Raw genomic sequence first — 17,195 nt, 5'->3', positions numbered from 1 at the left:
CGCTGGCACACCCAAGCCTGCACGTGGCCGGTGCGCATCCTGAGGGCCCGGGTTCGGCGGCATGTGTGGGTCCTCAGCCCTTCCAGAACCCAGCTCTGGTTTGCCGGTCCCGCCGCCGATAGATTGTCCATCTTGAGATGTTTTCACCAACTCCACCGTCCAGCCGTCCTTCTTATGAATGTTTCCCCAATCCCGCCACTCAGCTGTCCATCTCACGGCAGTTGCCCCAACTCTGTCATCCAGCCATCAATCTTGTGACAGTTTCCCCAGCTTGAGGAATAAGGAGGACATGTACAGGCAATGGAAGCAAGGAAGTGGTGCCTGGGAAGAATACAGAGATGGATGTGCAGAGATGGGATCAGGAAAGCAGAGGCTCAGATGGAGCTGCAATTGGCAAGGAATGTTTTAAAAAAAAAGGGGGGAGATTCTATATGTACATTGATCAGAAGAGATAGGACGAGATAGATACACTCTATCCCCTCGGATAAATGAGAAAACTGTGACTACAACAGACATGGGGAAGGCTGAAGTACTCAGTGGGCTCTTTGCCTCACTCTTCACTGGCAGGCAGGTTTCTCACATCTCACATCCTTGAATCTCACATCCCTGAACCTCCAGGTGAGGGCTGGGTGAACAAAATCTCTCCCAGTGTAAGAGCAGAGCAAGTTCGAGACCATCTCATCAGTCTGTGTATTTGTCTGTGGGGCCCAATGTCATGCATCCTAGGGTTCTGAAGGAACTGGCTGATATGGTTGCCAAATCACTCTCCATTATATTTGAAAAGTAGTGTCTCTCAGATGAAGTTCCCAGGGACCAGAAAATGGGAGACATCACTTCCATTTATAAGAAAGGGCAGAAGAAGGACCTGGGGGAACTACAGGCTAGTGAGCCTCACATCTGTTCCTGGAAAGATCATGGAACTGATCCTTCTCGAAGACATGTGAAGACACATGAAGGATGAGGAGGTGATCTGAGACAGCCAGAATGGCTTCTCTAAAGATAGATCATGCCTGACCAATGGAGCAGTCTTTTATGATGGAGTGACCACTTTGGTGGACAAAGAAAGGGCAACTGATGTCACCTCCCTGGACTTGTACAAGGCCTTTGACACAGTCCTACACCACATCCTCATCTCTAAATCGGAGAGAGATGGTTTCAAAGGCTGGACTGTTCAATAGATAGTGAGTTGGTTGGATGGTTGCAGTCAGAGGATTTTGCTCAGTGGCTCTATGACCAGGTGAACACCAGTCATGAGTGGTATCCTCCAGGGGTCTGTCTTGGTATTGGTAGTCTTTGACATCTATATCAGTGGCATAGACAGTGGGATCAAGTGTTACCCTCAGTGAATTTGCAGATAACACCAAGCTGAGTGGTGCAGTTGACACAACAGGAGGAAGGGATACCATCCAGAGAGACCTGGACAGGCTTAGAAAATGGACCTACATGTACCTAATGAGGTTCAACAAAGCTAAGTGCAGGGTGTCGCAACTGGATCAAGGCAATCACAGAGTTGTATACAGACTGGGAGAACTCACTGAGAGCAGTGCTGCAGAGGAGAACTTGGTACTGGCAGATGAAAAACTGGACATGAGCCAGCAGTGTGCACTTGCAGTTCAGAAGGCCAACCGTATCCTGGGCAGCATCAAAGGAAGAGTGGTCAGCAGGGCAAAGGAGGTGATTTTCTCCCTTTATTCTGCCTTTGTAAGGCCACCTACTGTATCCAGGTCTGGATCAGGAAAGATATGAAGTTTTTGGAGTGGGTCCAGAGGAGGGCCACAAAGATGATCAGAGGGCTGGAGGAGCTCTCCTACAAAGACAGGCTGAGGAAGTAGGCCTTGTTCAGCCTGGAGAAGAGAAGGCTCCAGAAAGGCCTCTTTGCAGCCTTCCAGTACTTAGAAATTTATAAGTAGGAGGAAAATCAACTTTTTACAGGAGTAAATATTGAGAGGACAAGGGAGAACGGTTTTAAACTTATAGAAGGAAAATTTAGATTAGACGTCAGGGGGAAATTTTTCACTGACAGGGTGGTGAGGTGCTGGAACAGGCTGCCCAGAGAAGCTCATTCCCTGGAGGTGTTCAAGGCCAAGTAGGGTGAGGCCCTGGGCAACCTGACCTACTACCTGACTTAGTGCTTGACAACCCTGTTCACAGCAGGGGGATTGGAACTAGGTGATCTTTGTTGTCCTTTCTAATCCAAGCCTTTCTATGATTCTATGATTCTCTGACACAACATATAGAAGACTTTTAACAGTCTTCCTAGAAAGAGTCATAGCAAATAGCACATCATGGCATGCATAACTTAGTTAATGCTTATGCCACTTGACACACAGGACCACAAACACAGAGTATGGTAAAGAAATACTGAACTGTAGACTGAATTTTGATCTTCCTGCTGGGCTGAAATAATCTTATGTCAGCCCCGGTCTACTCATCTACACCAAGAGGAAACTGTGGCCTAATGCTCTTCCGTGCTCCTGAGCTGCACTCTGCACAAGGTCCTTTGGCCTCTGCATCTGCCTTTTCCAGGTGATTCAGTACCGTTGGGCTGAATTTTGGCTTCTATAACTGGCAGGTTGGCAGCTGCTAGGGTGTACATGGAATGAAATTAAAGTATACGTATTAAAAATTTAAAAAATTTAAAAGGCTCTCACAAATTGGTGTTGACCAACAGTATTCGACAGGACTGCTATATCATCCAAAACATAATTTCTTTGGGATGAGATCAGAGCATTATTAATGTGTGTGACATCAAACACGGTCAGAGTTGCCAAGTAATGACATTATTTAGGTGAAGGTCTGAGCAAAGCTTTTTGGTAATTTGTTAGCTATTTGCATTGGACAATATGTTTCTGAAGTGATAACAGTAATTTAATCATCATATCCATGGTGGTATTAAATGTGGAAACCACATTTACATCTTTTTGCTGCATCTGATTTATTCTATGACAGTTAACAACATCTCAAGAAAAAAAACTGTCATAGATCACCACTAGGTAGGGAATGATAACTGATAGAGCTTCATAAGCAGTTTGGCAAAGCAGTACAAGAACCCCCTTTGGGGAGCCACTTACAGAGGAAACAGATGGATACAAAAGATGTTCCAGCAGGACTGAAGAATGCCATGCATGCTCAGTCCATAGTTATCTGCAGCGAATCACACGGGTTGAAAGAGAAGGAGGTAGGAAAGCACCTGTTTGGCTCAGTAAGGAAAGCCTCTTCTCTGATCTTGATGTGCTCCTTTTACTGACAAACTGGTTCACATTTACCTCTGGCTCCAGGCAGCCAGAAGAGCAGGTCAGGTGGGAGCTCCCTAATTCACTCCAGGCAGTCAGGCATATTTGTTTGATAGATTTATATTGAACTAGATGGTGAATTGATAGCCCGTGAGTTGATCTGACTGCTTTTGACTGAATCAGTTCAGGAGGTATGTGGAAGAGATACCTGCAATGAAAGCCTGGGAGCTGACAGAAGCTGTTTTGCAACAGCTGTGGACAATTTTTTTCCTCCAGCAGCAATAGGGAGAACAAGGAGTGTTTTCTACAGGAGGAAGGTACAAAGAGAACTCCAAGCAGTGTCTGACCTTTTGCAGTATTTGGTGCTATTCTTGTTATCTGTAATCCTCCACCTTGTTAATAAGATAGTACTGTAAATTTTCATTTAAATCCAAGTTTCAAATTGTTCTATTTTAGAAGAGACAATCTGATACAAATGCACTCTGGAATCTCAAAAGCTGAAGGAACTGGGTTTTTTTTGAGAGCTGACTTTAATTCTGAGGTCAGACATTGGGAACAGGTTGACATACTTTAATCTTATTTCATCTCCTTGTCTAAGAAAAGGATTTTTTCAGAGGAAGCAAGCAAAAAATGAAACTTTAGTCTCATTTTGTTCAAGATATTACTATGTCTGAGTACTTTAATGTGCTCAAAAATCTTCAGTGAACCTTGAGAACCCTGATATACCACTTGTAATGGTCAACAGGGCACCTCTGCCCAGTCATCCCAGTCCCACTGCCAAAATTAACCACACTAGTAAAACAATAATGCTTCAGAGATACTGATCCTTGCTGAACTCCTACAGGGAGGCACTGACCTTGCAGAGTAAATTATTATTTCCCATTTAATGGCACATTTTATGCTTTCCCTCAGAGAAGCTGATGACTGTCCAGCCGACCTGTTATAAACATTCACACTGTAACCTTCACTACTTGCCTTCAGCTCTCTGAAATTTTATTTTTATAAGAAAAAGGCTGGAGGAAATCCTCTCAGATTGATCCTCTACAGTTTTCTTTAAGCGAAAGACAGTGCTTCACTGGGGAAAGAGGTTCTGTACTTCGAAAATGTGAAACTATTTTTCCGCTATGGTGAAGAAGCTGTAAGCACATGGGTAAATCCAGCTTGTCACAGGAGACAGTTTCTCACTTCAGTTTTAGCAATACGTTCTAAAATGTTCGTACTAAAGAAGCACAACATCCAGAAGATTGCTGCAGAGAGGATAGAGAGGGTACACTCAAGTCAAGATGAAACCATCTAGTTGCCATTAGTCTTCTGAGCAGTCATTTAGATTTGATTCTTAGGGGTAACAGACAAGGATGGGAAATTTCATTTTCTCATCTAAAAAATCAAAATGGAAGCCATTAAGAAAGTACAGAGAAAAAGATACAATTATGGGAAAATGCATATTTCTTTCACATAAATTTCATGTTATTTCCTCAGCAGAAAACTGAAGTAACTGTGTCTAACCTCAGTGTCATAAAATGATAGAACACCTCACCCAAAAATCAGTGCAGTAGCATGACCAGGTCATTAGGTGCCTGAATTGTGCAGTCAGGTCCTGAATTGACAGCTTTCTTCTGTCCATCAGAAAGAGTATTCTTGGCAGCGGCAAAAGAGCTCTATGACGGTGAGAATCATGCCAGCCTGCCTTGGGAATCAAAGTTCAGCTCACCATGAAAATGAACAAGGGATCTGTGATGGACTGAGAATGATTCACCCATTGTTCCGTTTTCAATGGCAAACCCTGTGGGGTCTGCCCGTAAGCAACTTATTCTGTTAATTTGCTCGGCTATGTTGAAAACAAGTGATCTCTTCAACTATAGTTTAGCAGACCAGGGACGTGAGGTTACATCTGTTTTCTCTTTCCCCACCCCAGCTCCACGACTGTAATAATGAGAATGGCTCATCTGGTAAATTCTCCACTGACAGCGACTAATAAATGTTTTGTGAGGAAGCTGTAGAAGTTCAAATTGTACTGTTGCACATGTGAAATGATAACTTGTTCAGTTCATTTCTTGTGGGAATTTTACATGCGGTTTTTATCTTTTGAGACTTTGAAAACAAAGGCTTTTATCAGTTGGCAAGCACAAAGCAGTGATAACACCTGTTCTGGCCTTTCTTTATTGAGTCTGATAACAGATCTTTTCAAAAATTGTTTCTTTGGGGGTAATGGAAAGATCTTTTCTAAGCCTGCTCATGTTGGAGAGATCCAACAGTGCACACGACAGGGAGCTTCAAGCTAGCTGCTTCCAGAGTGACACAGACAGAAATACTGACTCAGATCACCTGTTTGGGGCAGAAATTAACACCGTGGGGCTTTAGGATAAATACGAATTCCTTCCAATTCAAAGTACATGGAGAAGCCAAATCTTCATCAGCATTGCTTCATTACAAGGAATCAGTGTGAATGTGTTTCACTGTATATCACCTTCTAATTTTCATCCTTGTCACATACAGCCTGAGACTCAAGAGAAAAATAAACAAGTATACTTTTTTTGCTATCTTCTTCATAGCATTGCTTCAGAAGGATAAGTTAAAGATTTTTTATAGAAATAATTTCAATCCTATGTCCTAGTATGTGTCTCCCATACATTGACACAAGAACTACTCATGGAAGGAAAGGCTCTGCTTTAATGAGTGCTGTGGTAAATCACTGCTTTTGCTGAACATGTTTGCAATGAACAATAAGGTGATATGAGCTATAGATATCTCAGTGTGCAACTCATCTCTGTTCATTTAATTTTCAACGAATACAGGCAATGTGATGCTCTGATTCCCTTAGAAATTGTGTTTCTTTGTTGCAGACTGAAGTTAATCAAGATGAGAAGGAGACTGTGTTACTTTGTAAGGAATCAGAGGGAAAAACACTGCAATAGCTATCCCCTGGTCTGCGTAGCTTTGAAACCAGGAGGAGTCCAGGATAGGACTCCTGCACTCCCATCAGACTGTAGCTACTACCAGAAGTGCTGGCTGCACTTAGCCAGGAAATAGTGACCATTCCCTTCCTGCCTGGAACCTCCCGTGCTGATCCGGCTTTCTCTGGCGTCCACCGTAGAGGTTTGTCATAGACACCGCCTTTAGGCCCACAACAGTAGAAGCTGCAGGTGACAGCCCCCTCTCAGCAAGTAGCATTGAAATTCTTGAACCAAACTACTTTCCAGAACCAGATGTCTTTTAATGTATCCCCTACAGTGCTGGTTTCAAATCCCAGTGACACAGAGACTGGAGTACAGAGCTTCGGTACTGGAGGACAGCCTTATTCATTTTGTTTTGATTAAAGAAGTTATTAGACTGCTTTGAGGGCTCAAAAATAGTTCTTAGAGTTCCGAATGTGAATGCTAGTTTCCAGTGTCTTCACTGGAATTCGCTAAATTCACAGTAATTTAGTTTCACAGCAATTTGAGAGGACATGATCTGAAGAAGGACCAGGAACCAAATAATAGGGCCAGATGAAATATATCCTCTCATTCTGCTGCCCTGGTGAGAGGTGATGATGAACTCTAAATAAAAGATCCTCTGATTATGCTTCCTTAGAATATGGGCTGTAGGGTGAGGTGAGGGCTGAAGTGAGTACACAGCAGGAATCATTAGAATAACTATAGTAATAATAATAATAATAATAACAAAAAGATAGGAAGCATTCCTCAGAGAAACCACACTTATTGAAGGGCATAAACCTTCAAGAAAAAGATCGTGATACAAACAGCTATCGTCTGGTTCTTACAGCAAATTAAAAACAGCATCGGGCTGTTATCAGACAGAATATTTACTAAAGGGCTTTGTGTCAAAACTACACAACCTGAGATTCCTAAAAGGGTTCTATTTTTCAGGAAGCAAAAATATTGTCTGAAGATTCATGTAGACTTACAGCTTCAGTGTTAAATTCTAAGATCAGTTCCTTTAAGCTCTGTGGACATTTTTGATCATGCCTCCTGTATGGATACCTAAGACAGAGAGAGTTCAAGGACACATCCAGCAATTGATCAGCCCAACTTCAAGGCTTGTGAGCAACCCAGAGGAGTGCAGAACTGATGACGAGGTGGCCTTTTCATTGAAACTCAAGAATTCCAGGATGTCCAGTGTCCTTTCAAAAGCCACTCCTTGATTAAAACAGAGCCATAAAATTAGGTGGTTAGTAGTGAAAATAAATGAATATATAGAAAAGACTGCATTGAATCCTACAGTGAGGAGTAAATAATCTGAGAAGCCTATTTGAATGCAAAATATGTGAGTTTTCAAGGGACTGAGATGTGGCATTACTTGCTTTGTCAGTCAAAGGATTGTTTTTGTTCTGGTATATTAAGAAATCTGATGCAGATGAGAGCTTAGAGGCCAGAGAGAAAAAGCACAAATATTAATCAAGGTGAAAAGATGGACAGCGCACACGAACACAGACAAGGATGTTGTGCACACAAGATTGATTCGGAAAGGAAAGGGAAAACAGCAGAGTTGTGTTGCTAGATTTAGAGAGAACAAAAAAATGTATCAAGACTATGTACCATGAAAATCACTTTCAGCAACTGAGCAAGAGGCAAGGGGGGAAAAGGAATGAACAAACTGTTCTCACCCTTGCCTTGTTTAAGTAAAAGAACACAGCAGTGTGAAAAGCTAGGGAGTTTTGAAAATGGAAACCTGGGGATGGGATTTGCCTTTCAATAGCAGTAGTACAGGAGTTGCTGTAATTATCCTGAGAGATTGTCAGACTGCAGCCTGAATGATTGCTGGAGAGAGCAGCAGCATACTGTAAAAGACTGTCTCCCTGAGATGAATGCTTTAGCAGTTCTTTAGTTGAAAGTTTATATTTTGAACTCATCCAAGGATATGAAAAGCCTGACATTAAGGAGTGATGTGTGTTTGAGCAGTGGAGTGTGATGAGAAATGTACTTCTCCATCTTCTGCTTTGCAGAAGGCATCAAAGATGAGCTAGCAGAGGAGACAGAATTGTTCAGCAGCAGACTATTTTCAGCATTAATTTCTAAATTCTGTCTAGGACTTGGAGTTTCTATTTTATTTTTGATCTAGGTTCTAAGCAAGATATCCTGTGAAGAAGCCCAGCATCATTTATAAAAATATGCATTTTGCTCTAATTTATTCTGCCTTACACTTCTGTCCAGTAGTTTTCTTTTAATTTAAAGAAAAAGAGCTAAGAATGAATATGCCATGTGATATTGTTGATTGCTGTGATAGAATACCGATATTCTTCTCATTTTTTTTTAGATATAAAATAATAGTTTTACAGTAAAGATTAGCTTGCCAACTGTTAGATTGATAGTACAGAGTATTTCTGCATTTGAAGGAGATATTTATTTACTAATATTGCCATGACACATCTCTCTATCTTATTTGTTTGTGACTTGATTTTTTTTTGCCTTTGTTTCTGCAAAATCATAAGAACTATGACTGCTGTCACTGGGGTTGCAGTTTTGTAATGGTAAAGCATAGACATAGCTAAGGAGGGGTAAACAGGTTTCGTATCATAACAGGTTCATAGATAACCAACTGCATGTGCCTTACTTCTCAGGTGTATTTCTGTAGAGCAGTTGATAGGGAGGGGCTGCCTATGACGAGTTCTTGATGCACTCGGACTGACAAACACCTCCACTCTTTTGACATTGTGTCAGAGCAGCACGTGCAGCCCTGCTGGCTACAGCAGAGCCTGACCCAGAGCTCACTGAAGTGAGGGTGGCAACACCCCACCTCTCCCAGGGTGCTTTGATTAAGTCCTAAAATAAAAAGCATTGAGCATTTTATTTAATGGAAGTGAAGGGGAAGGAGAGGCAGACAAGACGAGAAACCCATCCGTCTTGTCTCTATTTTCTTCCGTGTTACCCTCAGTTCCTGAAAGCCAAAGCTGCTGTTTGACAGGAAAAGAAAACTTATTTAGGACAACAGTGCTAGGAAAAATCACAGGTTCGATTAAATTTAAACAAGACTTCCTTTAAAATAGTTTGAAATCATTGCATTTTCTAATAATTGTACTAAACACAACTATTTGCTGAGAATCATGGAACATCCCAAGTTGAAAGGAACTCACAATGATCATCAGGAACTCACAATGATCATCAAGTCCAACCACTGGCTTTACACAGCACTACCCAAAACCCAACCCCAATGTCTGAGAGCTCTGTTCAAACACTCCCCCAGCTCCAGCACTCAGGGCCGTAGCCACAGCCCTGGGCAGGCCGTTCTATGCCCACTGCCCCTCTGGTGCTGCTGTGAGGCCTCCCCTCAGCCCGCTCTGCTCTGCGCTGAGCACACTCAAGCACATCTGCCGCTCCTCACACCCCTTGCCCTCCAGACCTTTCACCATTTTCATAGCCCTCCTTTGGACTCTCCCTAATCACTTTATGCTCTTCTTATATTGAGGGCCCAAACCCACACCCAGTGCTGCAGGTGAGGCCACACAGCACAGAGGACACAGCCCCTCCCCCTCCTGGTGGCAGAGCTGGGCCTGGGGCACCCCAGAACGTGGTTGGCCCTTTGGGTCCCAGGGCACACTGCTGACTCACATTCAGCTTGCAGATGACCAGAACCCTCAGATCACTTTCCATAGAGCAGCTCTCCATCCAGCCTTTCAATCCCCAGTCTCTGCAGAGATGCAGTGCTGCCCTGCCCCATGTATGGATCTGGCACTTGTTCTTGTTAAACTTCATGGGGTTGGTGATTGCTCAGCCCTCCAATTTTTTGAGGGCTATTCTAGCCTCAAGGGAATCAGCAGTGACTCCCACTTTAGTATGATCTGCAAACTTGCTCTGTATATCAACAAGTCCTGCAGTTCAGTGACCAAATGCACTTACATAAGTAACGCACAGACACACCCAGGCCCACTGCTCTGGGAAAAACAGGAGCGCTCCTGGGAGTCTCAGCTGCAGAAAGCTGCTATTGCTGGCCTCATGCATCACATACACTGTATTTCTTCACTTCCAGGGCTTAAGACCTTCCTTATCTTTCACTCATCACTGTGATTCATAGTACATCCCAAAGACCTTGAAAGCTGTTAAGGGTCAACGAAGGAACATAGTGTGAGAAGACAAAGCGTGAAGCTGAGATGATAACCTGTGCAAGAGCACAGTGGCTATAGGAATCTAACCAGATAAAATGCAGTAACATTACATTGCTGAGGCCAAAAAAAGAAAAATGTCACAGCAAACCAGCCATGAAAAGCTGCAGGTTGAGGGAGGCTAATAAACTATTTTAGCCACAGTTATTTGTGTCTGCTAGCTATCCAAAGGGGAGGCTGTGATTTTAATGTCATAAAGAAACATTAACGGAATGAAGAGTTTGATTTCTATGTTGTCTGCATACCAATGATAATTAAATTGGTATTTGTGGATGAGACAATATCATGATAAGAAAAAGAAATGAACAAGGGCAGAGCTTATGAAGTTTACCAAAAGGAAGAAAGAAAGCCTCACTCAAGGACATGCAGAAAGTGATTAGGTATGCAGGAGACTCAGGAAGGAAAGGTATCGCAGGAGCAAGGGGAGGAGAGGTTTTCAAAAGAGCATAAGTGGCATTCTCAAAGGTAAAACGAATGTCGGTGAAGATGAAACTGCAAAACTACCTCACAGTCTTGGCTGAGAGAAGGTCTTAATTGTGTAAGTCATTGATGACAGCTGTGGCATTGAATATTATGTGCAAAATAAAGTCAGTCAGGTAAATAAAACCATAAAGTCCCTATTTGTCTCTGATAATTATTCAGAGAGTCTAGACATTGACCTGAGACATAGACATGAACGCTAATGTCTACTCTGAGGTAGCTCAGCCTGGAAAGCTGTATCCAGATTTTGGACAAGAGCACATCAGGCAGAGGATGTCTGCATCCAACAAGTACCTCTGTAGCAAATAGCTCATAAAGAAGCAGGAAAGAAAAGGAAAACGATTAATTTTTGGGTACTTGAGATGTCAAGTATGGCCTTTCGGAGCAGTTTTAACAAAGCAATGCAATTTTGATTCCGTGCCAGGAGGACACATATTAGTTATTGCCAGGCAAGTTGCAAATTTATTATTTGCATAATAAATTAGGGTCCAAATGCTGCTGTTGTCAGTGTAATCACTTCATATTAAGTGCATTAGCACACATAAAAGAGATTTGCAATGATGGATTAAATGTCTTCCCTTCTTTTCTCCCCAGTAAGTTATAGAAAAAACATAGTGACACACAGAAAGTGATAATGACAAGAAGTCCTTAATTGTAGCCGCAAGAAGAATACACAAAACAAAGCACACTGGAGACAGTAACTATTTATCTTCTTCAATATTTCCATGCAGATCTTTACCCTTCGCAAATAGAAACTGTTCTTATGAACAGAACTGAAATTCTGAGACTAAATTTCGTCTGTACTCCAGTAAATCCAAAAATTTTCTAGTGTATGGAGAATGCTATTCCTCTAAATCTCTCATCATGTAAGTGCTTGGAATGGCTCCCCATCCACCCAGTATTTCCCATACTTTGTCATGAGAACACTTTGCAAAATTCAGAATGTTTGCTATGTGCAGTGGCAGCTGCATGGCACTAATTTCTGGCACGTGGTTCCCCAGATGTGCTCACTGCCGTTTACTTAATGTGGAGCATGCCTGAGCTCTGCTCAGGAAAGACTCACCTACACGGCTGTCTTTGTTTTGTTTTCTGGGAGTTCTCTTCATTCTGTATGCACACCAGCAGCCTGCTATCACTCAGACTGATTGCTGTTTTTCTAACCTATATTTAATATCTGATAGACATTTACTTTAATTGTTCCCATTGGGATCACACCTTTTAAGTGATCGCTCTTAGTCTCAGCTCTCTGCTGTCATGCTGTATTACATTATAGTTTCTATTCTACAAGCTCTTCTCTATAACTCATTCTCATAATTTCTCTCCTCTTCAATCTCCTAATAGAATAAAGCAACTTCCTGACTTCCTCCACTGCCTTATTTCTTTAAAGACTGTGAGCTAGTTATTTTATATCCACTGTCAACAGAGATGTGATGGAAGTCAACTCTCTCTCAGTCAAAAGCCAGCATTGAGACATATGTTTGAGTCTCATTTGTATGCATGAAGTACATGCTTGTATTTATATTTATGTGTACTATAGGGTTCAGCACACTGGAAAGTTTTGTATTCTTAGTTCTGCCAAGAGGAGGAGGTGAGTAATCCTGGCGTAAGAACAGGACATCACTATTTCCCAAGGCATGAAGAAAAGCAATATCTCAAAAGAACAAATACTGAATGTCAGAAAAGTGAGTGAAGGGAGATTATTTCAACGAGGACAAAAGCAAGTCCCAAATAAGATTTGGGGCATAAAAACTAGTCTGGTTCCTCCTTCAAAAGGAAAACTCAGAACTCAAGCGTTCCATGGCTATTTGAGGGAGCCACATACCTCCAAGATAAGAGGACAGAATAAGTAGCATCAAACATGGTTCCTCCCTGCTGGTATTTTTCATAGTGCCCAAGCTGGCTACCTTTTAAGATAAAAAGTAACGTTTCCTCTGAGCTGCTTGGAATTGGTAATACAGAAGCTTCCATGGAAGAAGTTCTTAATGGCATCTTTGGCCCACATCAAGGTCAAATACCCACGAAAGTTGTGGAACTTCCATCTTTGAAAAGTTTTTGAAGTTGATTGGACAAAGCCTTGAGAGCACCTTGCTCTAACTTTGGAATTAAGCCTGGTTTGAACAGGAAATTGGACTACATGGCTGCAGAGGTCCCTTCCAAAACTATTCTTTATATGATCCTATGTCTGACCTTTAGGCATCTTGTAACACCCATCAGTCATTGGCAATGTTTTGCTATTTCTACTTTCTGTTTTCCCAGGTACACAGGTTTGATTTCTGTGAGAGAGAGCTTCCATCCCCATCTCCTTTTCATCCTCTGTCTCCTCTTTGTCACACTGTACTGGGCAAGAAGAGCCTGCTAACACGTGTTCAGCATTGCTCTTCACACTCTGACCAAAACCTTTATCCTTTTCGATCCCTGACTTTTCAAGCATGAAGACAAGGTGCCCATTGCATTTAGCACAATGTTTTTGATCTTTCCAGCTCACTGGCTCCATTGCTGGTCAGATTTTGAGGGATTCTCTATGGCTATCTTCTTTAGAGCACACGCTTAGTAGCACCTAGTAGCACACTCAACCACACTGCTCTCCACAGTTTGTCACCATTCCTCCTAAACAGGTCTATTTTGCTCTTTTACACTCTTCCAGCACTTGGATTGTCATTAATGGCATAAGAAACAATTACTCTACTGGTCTGCCTTCCAGATTATTTTTTCTACAGATTCTCTCTGCCAGTGCTCCCCTTTACCACCTCTCTTTTCTTTCTCAGGGTAGTGCAGAATGGTTTGCAGGCACAGAAACCCACTCAGGGTCACTGCAGTCCAGATTGGAAAGGGAGGAGGAGCAAAGTACAGCCTGAAACATACCGGTTATTCCTTTTTCTGTCCCGTAAGCTAGTGACATTCAGAAAGCATAGCCCTATAGCAACCTTGTGCAGCAGCAGTCTGAAGAATTTTAAGAAAGGATCTACAGTCACATGCTTAGGTCCAAAACCAAGCATGTATCTGAGCTATTTCATTTTGGCAATGCTCTCCAAGTAGAGATAATGTACAGCAGAGAGTCTGAAAGTCTGCTTTTACCTTAGCCCTCAAATGCATATGATGAGGTAAATGCTGAGGTTGATCTTTTTGGGTTTTGGGTTTGGTTTTGGTTTTTTTTGTCTTTTCATTTGTCCCAGTATTAGCAGGAAAGGCCTGAGGACCATTACACCATTCTTTTTTATAAACTGCTTGTATTTTCAAGTATTGTCACTGACCTGGTGGTCTCATGTCAAACATCACCTCTACTTGTCATTAGAGGCGGCAGCAACCAGTGGCCATCAGTGAACACACAGACCAGACTCAGGCAGGCAGGATGAAATGAAGGGAAGGTGCTTTTATTGTAGCTACCTTATGGTGGGACAGCAGTGCTGTAAGTTCTTCAATATATATCAATATATATACAATATATCAGGTCTTAGCCAGTGAATTTACAAACAATTTACAAAATTTACAAAATTCAGAGTCAGATCAGGAATGCAGAGTAAGAGAGAAGTGTTTGTCTAACCTGTGCCAGTGCTTCTGGTGTTCAGAGAGAACCTCTGAACTTTGCCACTTTGTGCCCACTGCCTCCTGTCCTAGCACTGGGCACTACTGAGCAGAGCCTGGCTCTGTCCTCATTGCACCCTCCCTTCAGCTACTTACAGGTATTGATGGGATCCCTCTGAGCCTCCTCTCTCCGGGCTGAGCAGTCCCAGCTTTCTCAGCCTCTCCTCATAGGAGAGGTGCTCCAGTCCCTTCATTTTCCAGTATATCCAGGTCTCTTTTGTAACTGTGAGGCCCAGCACTGGACCCAGCACCCCAAGTGCCTCGCAAAGGCCAAGGATCATCTCCCTTGACCTTCTGGTGGTACTTTGCCTGAGGCAGCCAAGAACACCGCTATCCTTCTTAGCATGAAGGGTCTCCCCTTACTTTGGAAGAACCCCATTTGGCCCTTCTTCCTGTGCCAGACTGCCAGCACCCATCCCTTGGGGCAGTGAATGAGCTTTGCATGGATTCAAAGCAGGAATCACAGAGAAACTCCTGTTCATAGAAGTTCTGCTGCTCCCACACAGCCCCTCTGCTGGAGCCAACAGTCAGTGCCAGCAACAAGTAGCAGTGAGATAATGCTGAAGCAAGGGAAACGGAAATGCAGAGAGGCACTGAGGAACTGCCCACAGGAGCCATTCCCCAACCAGAGAATGAAAAAAAACAAGGAAATGCTGGAGATTTGTTGTGATTAAAGAAGAAGTTGGGTTGGTGGGACCTTGGGATCTCACATAGTCCAACCTCCTGCTCAAAACAAAGCATATTTCAAAGTAAAAGCAAGGGGCTCAGGCCTCTGCCCAGGTGAATTTTGAAAATCTCCAAGGAAGATATTACATGAGCAATCTGAGCTGTATCAGGGTTGATTCATACCCAACTTGTTGCCAACCAGGAACCCAGTTTCTTTGTTGCAGAAGTGCCACACAGCCAGTCAGTCCCTCACCTGTAGCAATACACAGGGCTGTTCTGGACCAGGAACCAGAGTTTGCATTTGTGTTTTCTAAACTGGAACACTTCTTGTTGGGCCCACTGTCTCCTTAACGCAAGGGAACAAAGCAACTCAACCTCTCAAATAAGGCATCCTAACAAGCAGCAGGCATTACCTTTCCAATTAATTTATTCTTCCTTACCAAGTTGGCAAGTTCTCTCCTCCCCAAAACATAAAATGACTCCCAGTGATAGCATCCCACTGGCTCTCCGGCCATCTCTTGGGCAGCTAGGCTAGGAGCTCAACCTTTAAAATATTGCAGTAAAAAAAAGCACACAATCCTGCCAGCAAGTCCTTCTCTCTCAGTCTCAGGCCACTGAGCTAACAGCCCTTTCTATGAGCTGCTTCATCTCCAGGGAATCCCCCCACTCCTGCCCTTTCTGTTTATTTTATCCCTGCACAGCCAGAAAGTGAACAAACATCCCTCTCAGTCATCAGACAGAGCAGAGACAGTAGCATCACATGAATAATCACTGTGTTTCTGTATTTCAGTCTGCACACATACCAGCACTGCAGTCTCGACCACGGGGCACTGCACCAACCCCGCTGAGCTCAGAGGAGCACAGCTCCGCATGCACGTTTCTTCAGGTCTCCCACCATTCTCATTGCTTAAACATCACAGCGAAGCAACACCAGCGACCCTCATGCACATGCCTTTTCTTTCTGCCAGTTTTGAAATATGATGAGCTCTTTCTCCTAGATTCTTTATTCCACTGCCACTCCAGAGTCCAAAAGTGTCTTCTGAGGCCTTTCGCTTGGCCATCTCTGAGAGACTGAAAAATAGAGCTGGTTCAAGACACGTAACCCATAGCAGGTTGTTCTGTTAGCAAGGGCGGTCACATCTTCATTCCTAGCAACAGGGAAATAGGGAAGAGAATTGGCCCTATTCTGTCTAAAGACACTCATCAGGACCCATCATGCATTAGGGGCGGCCAGCAGGGAAAGGGAGATGATTGTCCCCTACCACTTGGCTCTTGTGAGGCTCCATATGCAGTACTGTGTCCAGGCCTGGGATGCAAAGCACAGGAAGGATGTGGAGCTCCTGGAGCGGGTCCAGAGGAGGGCATTAAGATGATCAGAGGGCTGGAGCACTTCTCCTATGGGGAAGGGTTGAGGGAACTGGGCTTGTTTAGCGTGGAGAAGGCTCCAGAGATACCTCATTGTGGCCTTCCAATACTTGAAGGGAGCATATAAACAGGAGGGAGAATGGCTGTTTACGAGGGTGGATAGTGAAAGGACAAGGGCGAATGGTTTTAAACTGAGACAGGGGAAGTCTAGGTTAGATATTAGGAGGAAGTTTCTCACACAGAGGGCGGTGATGCACGGGAACAGGTTGCCCAAGGAGGTTGTGGATGCCCCATCCCTGGAGGCATTCAAGGCCAGGCTGGATGTGGCTCTGGGCAGCCTGTTTGGCGACCATGCACATAGCAGCAGGGTTGAAACTAGATGATCATTGTGTCCCTTTTCAACCCAGGCCATTCTGTGATTCTATGCACATGCAGGATAAATAGTGCTGTCTGCTCAGGAGGACCTTTATTTTCAACATGAACTGCTGCTGGCTTCTGTCTGCATCAGCATGGGGCTACCATTGTTTGCCAAACCCTCACTAAAACACTGCGCCTTTGAACGAGTGAGACCTGAGACAAAATGAACTGCCCTCAGCTCCAGACATACTGCTTTTGTACCTCTAAAACCACTCTGAGAATATAAATTGAGAGAAAAGACCTTAACCTAAATATCTACATCTCTTGTACAGATTAACTGCTTTGTCTGCAGAGAACACTGTTGTCTGCAGGACTGAAGAGTGACTAGACAGGACTCTGAGCACCTGATGGAG

This window comes from Meleagris gallopavo, chromosome 1, assembly GCF_000146605.3.
Source record: "Meleagris gallopavo isolate NT-WF06-2002-E0010 breed Aviagen turkey brand Nicholas breeding stock chromosome 1, Turkey_5.1, whole genome shotgun sequence".
In the NCBI taxonomy this organism is placed as follows: domain Eukaryota; kingdom Metazoa; phylum Chordata; class Aves; order Galliformes; family Phasianidae; genus Meleagris; species Meleagris gallopavo.
Note: the sequence above shows the minus strand (reverse complement) of the source record.